We start from the raw sequence: 12,388 nt of genomic DNA, 5'->3' as shown, positions 1-12,388 counted from the left end.
CAACTGTGTGGAGTATGTCAGAAAGTGATCCGTGATTATAATGGGTTCTATTTGCTTTTGGCTCAACACGATGCTCACATCCAGTGTAGGCAAATGTCACCTCTTAAAGGGTAACTCTCGCCAAAATTGAACCTAGGCTCTTTTTGTTAATCTACCCGAGTCAAACTTTCGTGTAAAAGCATAATTAGAATGGAAACGCCACTTTTATGATTGACCGTATTTTCGTTTAGGGTCAAAATGCCTTTTGAATGGGAGTGCATGGGGCACTTCTATGATAGCATCTAAATCGCTATTTTTAAAACACTAAGAAGGCTCGACACAACATAAAACTGTGCTCGAAGTATCATCAGGGGCTCTACACATTAACTTGAGCCTTGACTACATTGTTTGTGTTTACTAAAAAGAAAGGTTTTGTACGACTCACTTTATCAGTTAGTGTTTCCGGTGGCTGGAATTTTGTCAGTCAAAAGTAGTCGATCTCTGAATGCAACATTACATGAGGAGAGTAAAGATGGAAAGTTCCTAAGGCTTGTTTCCATATAAATTCACGGATAATTTTTTTCAACTTTTTTTCGGATAAAAAGTTATCATGCTTTTCATTGAAATTACAAGTTCATGACATTTCCTCATATGGAGTCAGTTCATTATGTTACATTCGGTAATCCACAAATCACAGCACTTTAATAATCATTATACCATGGGCTGTTTAAATACTCGATTCTGATTGGCTGGAAGGTGTGCAGTAAAACCGTTTAATGCACAGGTAGTTCCAGTCAGTTTGATTACAGTTCGAAATTAATCCGCTACATTGGTAACCATAGTAACACAGATACACTTGCAAGCAGAGTGAGAGACGCATATGAAAACGTTTAGGTAGGCTTAAGCAACGAGGGGACTGTAGCTGCTAGACTTTAAAGAAGAGATCGACGCACACAGGTAACGTTAACTCGTGCACGCATCTCTCTCTCTCTCTCTCTCTCTCTCTCTCTCTCTCTCTCTCTCTCTGTTCCTTCTCCTTCAGTTCTCTGTCTCTCTCTTTTAATAATGAATTTAAATAAATGTGAATTCATTCAAATAAAAGCAATCCGATGGCTCTACTTTATTTAAAGCGGACGGAGTGCAAGAACTGACGAGCCTAAACTTAAGAAATAACCGTCATTTTTACACGTCTGTTAAAAAATTACACTGTAAACATCAGTTACAGCTTTAACTTATTTTTAACTTGGCAAATAACCAAGGTATAAGCGGGATAATCCACGGCTAGCCATGCATTAAAGAATTTTAATGCACTTCGTAGAGGCAACCACCCTCCGCTTCGCGTCGGGTGGTTCTTCGCCTCTACGTCGTGCATTAAAATTCTTTAATGCATGGCTAGCCGTGGATTATCCCTTACTTAATGCACTTCGTAGAGGCAACCACCCTCCGCTTCGCGTCGGGTGGTTCTTCGCCTCTACGTCGTGCATTAAAATTCTTTAATGCATGGCTAGCCGTGGATTATCCCTTACTTAATGCACTTCGTAGAGGCAACCACCCTCCGCTTCGCGTCGGGTGGTTCTTCGCCTCTACGTCGTGCATTAAAATTCTTTAATGCATGGCTAGCCGTGGATTATCCCTTACTTAATGCACTTCGTAGAGGCAACCACCCTCCGCTTCGCGTCGGGTGGTTCTTCGCCTCTACGTCGTGCATTAAAATTCTTTAATGCATGGCTAGCCGTGGATTATCCCTTACTTAAGCCATAGCGATTTCAAATTTATTTAGATTTGTTCAGCATTACTTGAGCATTTTATAATTTGCATGGCTGAATGATGTCTTCCTCTTATTTGAGTAACCATGAATGATGGAGTATTTTAAGATAATCCATGCAATCATCAAATCCAGAGGATTAAGTTAACTCAAGACAATATTTCAACTTTCCACATCCACCCCAGGCCGTTTACCTTCAGGAGTTAGAAATACCGTAACTACTGTACTGTCCTCGCTTATGAAATCAGTCAGATGGCGGGCCGCGGGAGTGGAAAGTGGATCGAGCGGGATTTTTTATTGGTGTCGATTTTCAGTCTCTTTTTAATGATAGGCCTTTCGCATCCGTCAGTCATCCCCGTTTGCTATTTGGGGAATGAACCCAACGCTATGATTGGTCGAACTCTTCTTCTTTTGTTGTTGCTTGATTTGAGGACTGTGCGTACACAGAGGCGTCACCAGGTTTTTGCATAGTTTAGAGACAAATCGTACCAGCGTACTTTGAGGTCAAAATGTGTATCCGCTACGCAAAATGCGTACAAGTTGGCAGGTCTGCATGTGGTGGGGCAGCCTTCAGTCAACACTTTGCCAACCTCCACTTTGGGTGCATATAATTATTAACAAGTATTAACACACACTTCTGCTTTTTTCAGGCCATTTTATTTGTCACTCTTGTTTTTGTTTTTTCAATGCTATAGTGTTGTATTCCTGTTGCAATCTCAATACTCTATTTTAAGTTTTAGTTTTTCTTTCTGCAGTGCTTGCAAGTCATCTTGGAGCGGGTCCTCTGTCAGGCTGTCATCCACCACCGTGCATACCCGACTTGAGGTGCTTGAGAGGACATCCAAAGCAGGGAGAGCATAGGGAGAGCATACGGAGAGCCCGTGTTTAGGCTGGCCGGGTAATGCGAATCATTATAACTGAAAAATAAAACATTTAAATTTCGGAGACTTAAGATTTAGTCCTACACTTCACGTAAATCACGACTGAGTTGCTTGATAACTAACTTTTAAGCGCAGCTTTGAACCAAGAATTCTTAGCAGTGTTCTTGTGAGTAATTGTCAGAGGTTTGATAAATATGGGCCCAGATTTGTGTTTGTTTTCTGAACTATCATAATCTTAGTTTTTTGGATGTTGACTTCTAAGGTCCAGTCATGTCAGTGTTTAGTTAAAATGTCTTGGTTGTTCTGGAGACCTTCTGGTCTGTTAGATAGAATTAGTAAGTCGTCTGCATACAGTACATATTTGACTACTGTGTCGAATAGTTGTAGTCCTGGACTCTCTGATGGTCCAGTAGGTCTGCCAATCCATTAATATAAATGTTAAATGAAGTTATGACTGACCCCTCACTGTTGGAAAAAATATTCTGTTCTTTGTTGTCCAATTTTTACTGCACATTTATTTTTGTTATACATGTTTTTAATGAAGTCATATATTTTACACCCAATACCACTTTTAATGATTTTATAAAACAATCCTTTATGCCAAATGGAGTCAAAAAGCCTTCTTGAAATCTACGAAGCATGCAAATATTTTTTCCGTCTTTCTTTTGGTGTAGGCTACATGCTGGTTTATTAATTTGTGAATGTGCTCAGTGGTTCGATGTTTAGGGAGGAAGCCAACTTGAGATTTGCGGATAACATTGCTGCTTTAAGAAAGATGAAATCCGAGAGTTGATTATAGAACAAAATACTTTACCCAAATTACTGGTTACTGATTCCTCTGTAGTTATTAGGATCTGTTTTGTCTCCACTTTTAAAGATAGGAGAGATGAGTCTTGTATTTCAGACCTCTGGAAAAACAACTGAACTCAGAATCAAGTTGAAAAGTTTGAGCATGCATTCTGAAATTCAGGGATTTCAGTTCTCCAAGTTCTTCTTGGGTTATTGGATAATCTAATCTTGTCCAATTATAGGGTTGTTGCAGCCTCAGTAATTGAGAGGACTGTCTGCCTGATTCATTGGTTTGAGTTTGTTTTAGATATAGTGTCATTTTACAGTGGTCTGACAGAGGTGTTTGAGGACTGACTGTGAATGCTCTGAGATGCACTGGGTCAATGTCTGTAATGAAATAATCTACAGTATATGGTTGCCCATGAAAAGAATTAAAGGTATAACAGCCAAAAGAGTCTCCCCGTAGGCGACCGTTCACTATACTGTATATAGTGGCCTGTAGCCCAGTGATCGACAGAGCTCTAGTAGACTTTTCCCACTTTTGTTTGTGAATTTGTCATAATTATTTCTGATGTGGTATGAGGGCAGAGGGTGGCTGGTGTTTGTAATATATTTGTCTCCCTGTGTGTTGACAAAGTCTGGTTCCTTTCCAGTTCTCGCATTTAAATCTCCACACATTAACACATTTCCTTTTGTCTGGAAATGGCAGATCTCATCTTGGAGGATGGAGAAGGTTTCTTCATTGTAATAGGGAGATTCAGCCAGGGTTAAATATGTAGCACACAAGAATATGTGACGGCCTGTGGAGACAATCTCTTTTTGGATATTTAAACAAATGTACAATTTTCCGATTTGATTGTGTCTATGAGTTGTGTTCTGTACCATATCAGCATCCCCCCGAGTCTCTGCCCTGAGTGACCCCTCTTAGTTTGGATGATAGTAGAACTATTTCCCTAAATCCAATTGGGCAGCAAGTGGACAAATCTCTTACACACCATGTTTCTTGTAGTATTATAATGTCAGAATTCTGAATTTCTTTTTTGAAGTCTGAATGTTGGCTCTTAACACCAAAAATGGAGGACCTCCGTCCCTGAATATTCCAACGTGTTTTTTTAAGGAATTTGAGCCCATTATTATAGTAAAACGGAACTAAACAGTTATCCGGACCACACCTATTTGGGTAGGGTTAGGGTTAGGTTAACCGTATAGTACATTTACGTGTGGTCCGGATAACCGTATAGTACCAGAAAAACATCAGTATGTTGAATTGACAGATAAAGAAGAATATATGAAATATTATGATGATGTATCTAAGAATATCTTTTAAAATAGATGTATAAATTAAGTAAAAAAAAAAATAAAAAAAAAATTATATCAATCTATTCAATCTTATTCTTATTATATATATATTTATTTATTTATTTATTTTTATTTTATATATTAAATAATGTGAGGTTTCTAAAAAATACCTATAAAATAACACACGCACACACAGGTCGCTGCTGTTCGCTTTAGCTGCAGTTCAGTGTGATGTCCTTTAGGGTCTTGGCAAAGATGGGGACTGCCCTTCTGTGGCGATGGACATGGTTGTAAAGGCTTCTGAGATTCAGAGTGGGGTGCTGAGCCAGGTATACAGTTGGGCTTTAGGGCACAGTTGAAGTCCATAAAAGCCCAAACAAAATCCCATTCAAAGTCTGCAAGTTTTCACAGAAGTGAGGAAACCTGTGGGCTTACAGTGGTGGTCTTTTTTTTTTTTCTCTTTTTTTTTGCACAACTTGACCAGTTTTCTTTGAAGTTACTTGTCCTTTCTTTGATTTTTGCTCGTTCAGGATTGATGTCAAGAAAGCATCTAAAAGGCAAAAATAAATAAATAATGAAATTAAGCAATTTCAACTGACCTCCTTTCCTGGATCTCTTAAAATCCTCCATCAACTATAATGGACAAACCACATTCTGCTTCGAAATTCTAGAGTTCTCCACCAGTCCAAAATAAACTCACAATGGGGCGGGCGTTGAGACTGGCGGATGCGTAGCATCAAGCTTCTACCAGTTCTTCCCCCTCAAAGTGCGTTGACTTCTGAATTGGAGCCTCGAGGTGAGAGAACCCGTTCCAAATATTATGAAATATTACGGACTGATTGTATATATTTTAAGAGAGAGAGAGAGAGAGAGAGAGCACAGATGATGTGTAAATAGAAACCAGATGTCTGTTTTAATGACTAGTTTGTTTGGATAAAACTGAACAACATGAAAAAAATGCAATGTTGGATGTTGTGATCAATAACTGATATTGTTTCTGCACTGGTTACACTACATCAACTCAATGTGTCTGTTTACATGCACATTGTCATAATAAACACTACATTTTATCTTGGGGTTGCCAGATTTAAAGTTTTATTCTACATATTTTTTGTCTACTTATCACCCAACTTATTAACAATATCATCCCCTCATCAGGTCTGGAATCAGGTCCCATCAGAGTATCAGTGGAATGGCAGCCATAGACTCCTAAGTTTATGTAGAGCACACATTGCCAGAATCCAGTCCAAACCTTTGTGACTTCAATAATTTAACTCAATTGCAAGCCTTGCAATGTGTTTATTGCATACATGAGTACAAGATAATGTTAAACATGACCATTACCAAACTAAAATGCATGTTTGAGCTGGCTCAACTGAAAACAACTTGTACTGATGCACACCAGTAAATTTTTTTTTTTTAGAAGACATTTTTATAAAAGCTGCTTAAATACCCTAAGGTCTAGACCTGGCTTAAGCTAAACCCTGTCTGTGAAACCAGGGCCATATTGTTCATACCAGTAGTCTGCTGTACTAAACCTTTAAAGTCCTTAACTTTAACTAAGTCCTTAAAGGTACTATAATATAAAATTAATATAAAATATTCAAAAACCTCTTTCACAGTGTGATATATTTCATGCAGTTATGTACTTACATTATCCCAAAAGTTACCAAGGATTAGTAAATCCAGAGAAATTACAGTTTTAAATAATGGCTCGTCCCTCGTCATTGTCGCATATCAATGATGTAATATCCGCGCTGTCCTCGGTTTCCCCTTGTAGAAACCATAGAAACAATAAATAGATCCCTCATTAGCGGCTGTTTCAATGGGCCGCTATATATGATACAATATCTTGCACACCGCTGTTGTGTCGTTCAGTCATCATGGTTCACGATTATGGATTGGCGAGTACAGAAAATCCCCAAAAAACGTAAACATAGATCAACTTAGGCAAGCAGGCTTTGGGAAAAATGGAGAAATAAAACAAGGATTTCCGGCGTGGCGTTTTTAGGATGGAGAGAGCTTCGCGACAAACTTGGACTTGATCTGTCGACTTTGAGACATGTGTTTTATTAGATAGGTAAGACAAAATTTACGCAAAAACCGGAAATACGTCAACGAAGCGTAAACCCAGTTCCGGTGTGAGCTTTGTTGGCGGAGAAATGGCAGCTAGAGTGTTTTCGACGAGCTTGAGTTGTCTTCCGAAGTTCACCAGCGCCGATGTGGTGAAGAGTGTGGAGATGCATTCGTCCACTAAAGGGAACAAATTGGACAAGGGATATAAATTCTTCCACGAAGAGTTTATCCACAATTACCAAGGTAAGCTTTAGCTAGCTTTAGCTTTAGCCATAGCCGTATCACCGGTTATAACTCTGTTTACGTTAACTGTAAATCTTAGGTGTTGTGAATTTGTAATATAAGGTATAACACATCACAGTGAATATGTCGTGTGTATGTTTAAGTGAGATGGCATGAGATTAACATAACAACCAGTAATTTGGTGAAGCTGTAAGTTACTAGGTAAATGTGAAATGTTACTGACATTGTCTTGTAAAGTTGTGTATTTCTATGTGAGATAAATAACACGTAATGTTTTCTTGTTGCATGCGGTTATAGTATCAAATATACTCCAGGGACAGGTAGTAGTGAGAGGTAGATGCTTCAGGTCAATGAGAAAGAGCGAGGAGCCTCACAAACTGGAGGTTTGACTATAGACAGAATGCCGGTTGGCAAAAGTTAAAAAAGTTGCCCGTTCTTGCGTGTTCACTCTTCTTGCTGTGGTTTCTTCACTTAATATTATTTTACTGAAAGTAGGGTGACCAGACGTCCTCTTTTTCCCAGACATGTCCTCTTTTTTGATACCTATATAATAAAATAACATTGAACATACATGAAATGTAATCATATTTGCATTATGTACGCAGCTCTGGACACCCATTACTCTCGATGAAATATCTCACAAACTCACTACACTCCTCTTTTTTACCAACTCAAATCTGGTCACCCTACTGAAAGTTGTAGTATCATGTTATTATGAACAGTGATGTAGCAACATAAGTATGACTTCATTGTAACCTATTTAATTTATTGTGTCTAGATATCACTGGAGGCAGAAAGTGCCAACCTGAAAGCTTTCTCCTGCAGTTGTGCGGCTGGTAAAGGATCCTGCAATCACATAGTTGCCATCCTGTACCAGACCGCACATTATTCACAGCTGGGTCTGCAGGCTGTTCCACCCCCGCTGGCCTGCACAAGTGGCTTGCAAAGATGGCACAGACCAATAACACAGGTGGGTTTGTGATAAACATGTCATTATGATTTAAGAATCAATGTGTATCTATAACAACTGTAAATTATTATAAAAACACCCCCAGTAGTGACTACAGACTGTAATTGCTTTTTGTCTTTTACTTTTAAGGGAATCCATCCTGAACCGGTTAGTGAGCTGGTGGTGCAAAAGCCCATAACAGTTGGCAAGGACGGTCTGAGGTCCACACTGTACAAGGCATATACAGGTGATTAATTTAACTTTTTGTTGCTTTGTGAGAGTAAGTTAAGTTTTTTTAATGTTATGACTAACCAAATTATGGTTACCGCAGATATAATGAATAAAATTTAAATGTAGTTATGCACTCATGTCTAACTTTTCTTTTGTGTGACCAATAATCTTGTGTTTCTCTTGTCTAGGACCACTGCCAGATCCATATATGATGGCATCTGAAAGCAAATTAAGCCAGGTGCAGCCCCAACCTCTCATGGCTGTTGTATTGGATGGGGTTTCTAAGATTTGGCAGAAATGTAGAAATTTAAAATTTTGAAATTTGGGTCTGTCCCTCGTGGATCCCCCATGTCCTATCACTGTCCACCCGAGAAGTCCAGTGACCTCCTCCTACACTACATGGCTCCAGAATTTCCATCCCTTCCTGTGATGCAGCACACTTTTCCCAGGTTGCATTTCGTCCCGACCTTACATCAGTTAATGCATCTCCAGTCTCTTGAAGTGTCACCGCAGCTGTCCAGCGAGATAGCAAAAGAAACTCAGCAGCATTCCGAATGTCCTGCGTGGACACAGCTACGGCGACCAAGGCTGACTGCTAGTCGTTTTTGGGATGCTTGTTGTAGTAGGGCGTGTCGTGCAGAGCTGGAGTCTGCAGCTCTTCAGATGATCAAAGGCTCCACAAAGCAAACAGCTGCAATGAAGCGGGGTCTACTAGTGGAGCCTGAAGTGCTGGCAAACTATGCTGAACTGTTGCGAGTTAATGTGCTACCAGCAGGATTCGTCATTCACCCTGACGCACTACATCTCGGGGCCAGTCCAGACGGTCGGGTGTATGACCATTCAGAGTCGCCTCCTTTTGGCCTGGTTGAGGTGAAGAGCAGCACAAAAACTGATCCATCTCAGGTTGCTCACCTCAAGGTGCAGGAAGGCCACACCAGTCTGAGGCGTTCACATAAGTACTACTGGCAGGTTCAGGGCCAACTGGCAATCACAGGACTGACATGGTGTGACTTTGTTACCGATACCCAATCAACTTTAACTGTGGAAAGAATTTGGCGTGATGACTCATTCATAGCGGAAATGAAAGAGAAATTAGATATATATTATTATGGCACATACATGAATGCATACCTTGAATTACACTAATCTTGTCTTTACCAATCAGTTTAGCCTTCTGTCTTACTGTTAATGATCTGTAATGTTATTTTTTATTGTAAATGTTTGTTATTTGAGTTGTTATTAATCAGTTATACGCGCTGTATCCCACGCCTGGCCGCGTCTTTCCAGCCGGGCAGCACCGCACCTCTCAAGACATTTCAGAGGATGCTGGGTTGTATGGCCTCAGCTGCAGCAGTGCTTCAGCTGATTCTACTGCGTATGCGCCCGCTGCAACGCTGGTTGAATGCCCGAGTGCCTCACAGAGCCTGGGCTTCCGGCGGCTTTCGAATCAGAGTGACTCAGAGCTGCGTTTCAGCACTGAAGCCCTGGTTAGCGGCCGACTGGTACCAGCGGGGAGTGACTAAGTTATCTCGACGGACGCATCCAACTTAGGTTGGGGCGCTCTTTTCGAGGGCAAACCGGTCTTTGGCCTGTGGTCAGACCAGGAGAAATGCCTCCACATAAACTGTTTGGAGATGATAGCGGTCGAGAACGCGCTCAAGAGCTTCCTCCCTCTCATACGGGATCACCATGTGCTAGTCCGCTCGGACAACATGTCCGTGGTATCCTATGTGAACCGACAGGGCGGTGTCAGATCCAGGAACCTCTGCAAACTGACAGAACGCCTTCTCGTGTGGGCTCATCACTCGCTGCGCTCGCTGAGAGCCGCAGAACCTGAACGTTGGCCCAGACAGACTGTCCAGAGACATCATTCTCCAGTTGCTCTGGCGCCTGTTCGGCAGGGCGGAAGTCGACCTCTTTGCGTCAAAAGACAACGCTCACTGCCCGACGTTCTTCTCAAAGAGCGAGGACGCGCTGGCCCAAACCTGGCCCAGCCTCCCGCTGTACGCCTTCCCTCCGATCTCCCTGTTACCACAGGTCATCAAGAGAATCAGGGAAACGCACCACCCAGTGCTTCTTGTAGCCCCACGATGGGAGAACCAAATCTGGTACCCAGAGCTAGTGAGGCTGTCGCACTTAGCCCCATGGCCGATCCCGGTGAGAAAGGATCTCCTCTCTCAAGCCGGTGGATCAATCTGGCATCCCCATCCAGAGCGCTGGTCTCTGCATGCGTGGATAATCAACAGATACCCATTGACCTGCCAGAAGGGGTCGTAAACACGATCACGCAGTCTAGAGCTCCCTCTACGAGAAGGCTCTACGCGTCTAAATGGTCTGTGTTCTCTAAATGGTGCGCTACTAAGAGCCTGGATCCACGTACATGTGGGGTTCCACGGGTGCTCTCCTTCCTACAAGAGCTGTTGGACAAGGGCAGGTCCCCCTCCACGCTCAAAGTGTATGTTGCGGCCATTGCAGCATTCGTGGAGACGACGCGCGGCCGTACAATAGGAAGGAACGAGCTCATCATCCGTTTCCTCAGAGGAGCCAGACGGATGAATCCCCGCGGCCCCCCTCGGTTCCTATTTGGGATCTGTCCTTGGTCCTGGAGGCCCTGAAGGCTTTTCCCTTTGAACCGCTTGAATCCGTGGATTTGAAATACCTTTCGCTCAAAACCGTTTTTCTGATAGCTCTGTCTTCAGTAAAACGTGTGGGATGTTAGCTGTTAGCTATCTGTTAGCCCCGCATGTCTTGAGTTCGGACCAAATGACTCCATAGTCATCCTCAAACCGAGACACGGTTACATCCCCAAAGCGATTGGTACCCCCTTTAGGGTATCATCTCCCTGTCGGCTCTGCCAGCGTCCGATAGTGAGGACAGTGATAACCTCTTATGCCCCGTCAGGGCACTGAGGGTTTACATCACGCGCTCCGCCACCTTCAGGCGTTCCGAGCAGCTCTTTGTTTCGTTTGGTGGGCGCACCAAGGGTCTCGCCGCCTCGAAACAGAGCCTGTCCAGGTGGATGCGATCGCAGCAGCTTATGCCTCCAAACACCTGCAGTGCCCTATGGGTATCAGAGCCCACTCCATTAGAGGCATGGCCTCTTCGTGGGCCTGGTCAAGTGGGATTTCTATTCACGATATTTGCATGGCGGCGGGCTGGGCCTCCCCATCAACATTCGTGAGGTTTTATAACCTGGAAGTTCCCGCCTTGCAGGCTAAACTGTTATCAGTATAAGTGATATGTATGTTCTGCCCAGTCGCTCATGTGCAGACTACGTTCATGTACTGTTAATATTTCTGGTAAATGGCACCAAGGGAAGAGTGTTTCTATACACAGACCGGCTGAGCTGCTCTGTCTCTGTGTCCCCATTACGCGCTTGTGTACCAGTGCTGGCCCGCGCTGCTGGCCGCCTATCCTCCAATCAGTCGCGCTGGGGATTATTCTCTCTAACACATAGACCGGCGAGACCGCTCTTTTTTTCCCCTACTATGTGCTTATGTACTGTGCGGGCCCGCGCTGCTGGCCGCATTGCTTACATTATACATAGACCGGCTGTGTCACTCTATTTGAACCCTTGCTTATATACACGCTAGCCACACCTATCCTGACGGTTAGAGGGGCGGGGAGGGCGCGACGTCACACAGTGCTCACTGATAGGCTGCAGCAGTTGCCGCTGGACAGCCAATGAGCACGCTAATGTAGCCTGCCATGGTCTGCCGGCTGCCGCACTGCGTTGACAATGAATACAAAATTAAGGATCATTTTTTGGCTTCAGATCTCGAGAAAAGAGAACTTTCCCGTAGCGTAAGCTAACTTACGCAATACTCGTTCTCTCTTCTAGAGAGAACCAAGGTTACATTAGGTAACCGAGTACGTTTTAACGACATAAGATATCGTTATTATGAGAAAAAATGTCGTTTTAACGATGGTGAAGAATTTTAAGTGATATTTCTTTTACTTTGTTTGTAATTAAAAATGCATGTGGATTAGTCTACTCCATGCTCTATTCCAATTAATATTTTCATACAAGGGGGACCATTTGTATCTGGAGGCAGGGATAGATTTTGCACATAAAATAATTTGCATTACTTTGTTGTTAACTTTTCTGTCTAGAAAAGATAGACCATTTATTGAAACACTGCTGGAGAAAGATATATTAAATTGATCCAATCTGTC

The sequence above is a fragment of the Squalius cephalus genome, assembly GCF_949319135.1.
Source record: "Squalius cephalus genome assembly, chromosome: 4".
Lineage (NCBI taxonomy): Eukaryota > Metazoa > Chordata > Actinopteri > Cypriniformes > Leuciscidae > Squalius > Squalius cephalus.
This window is presented reverse-complemented; position numbering follows the sequence as displayed.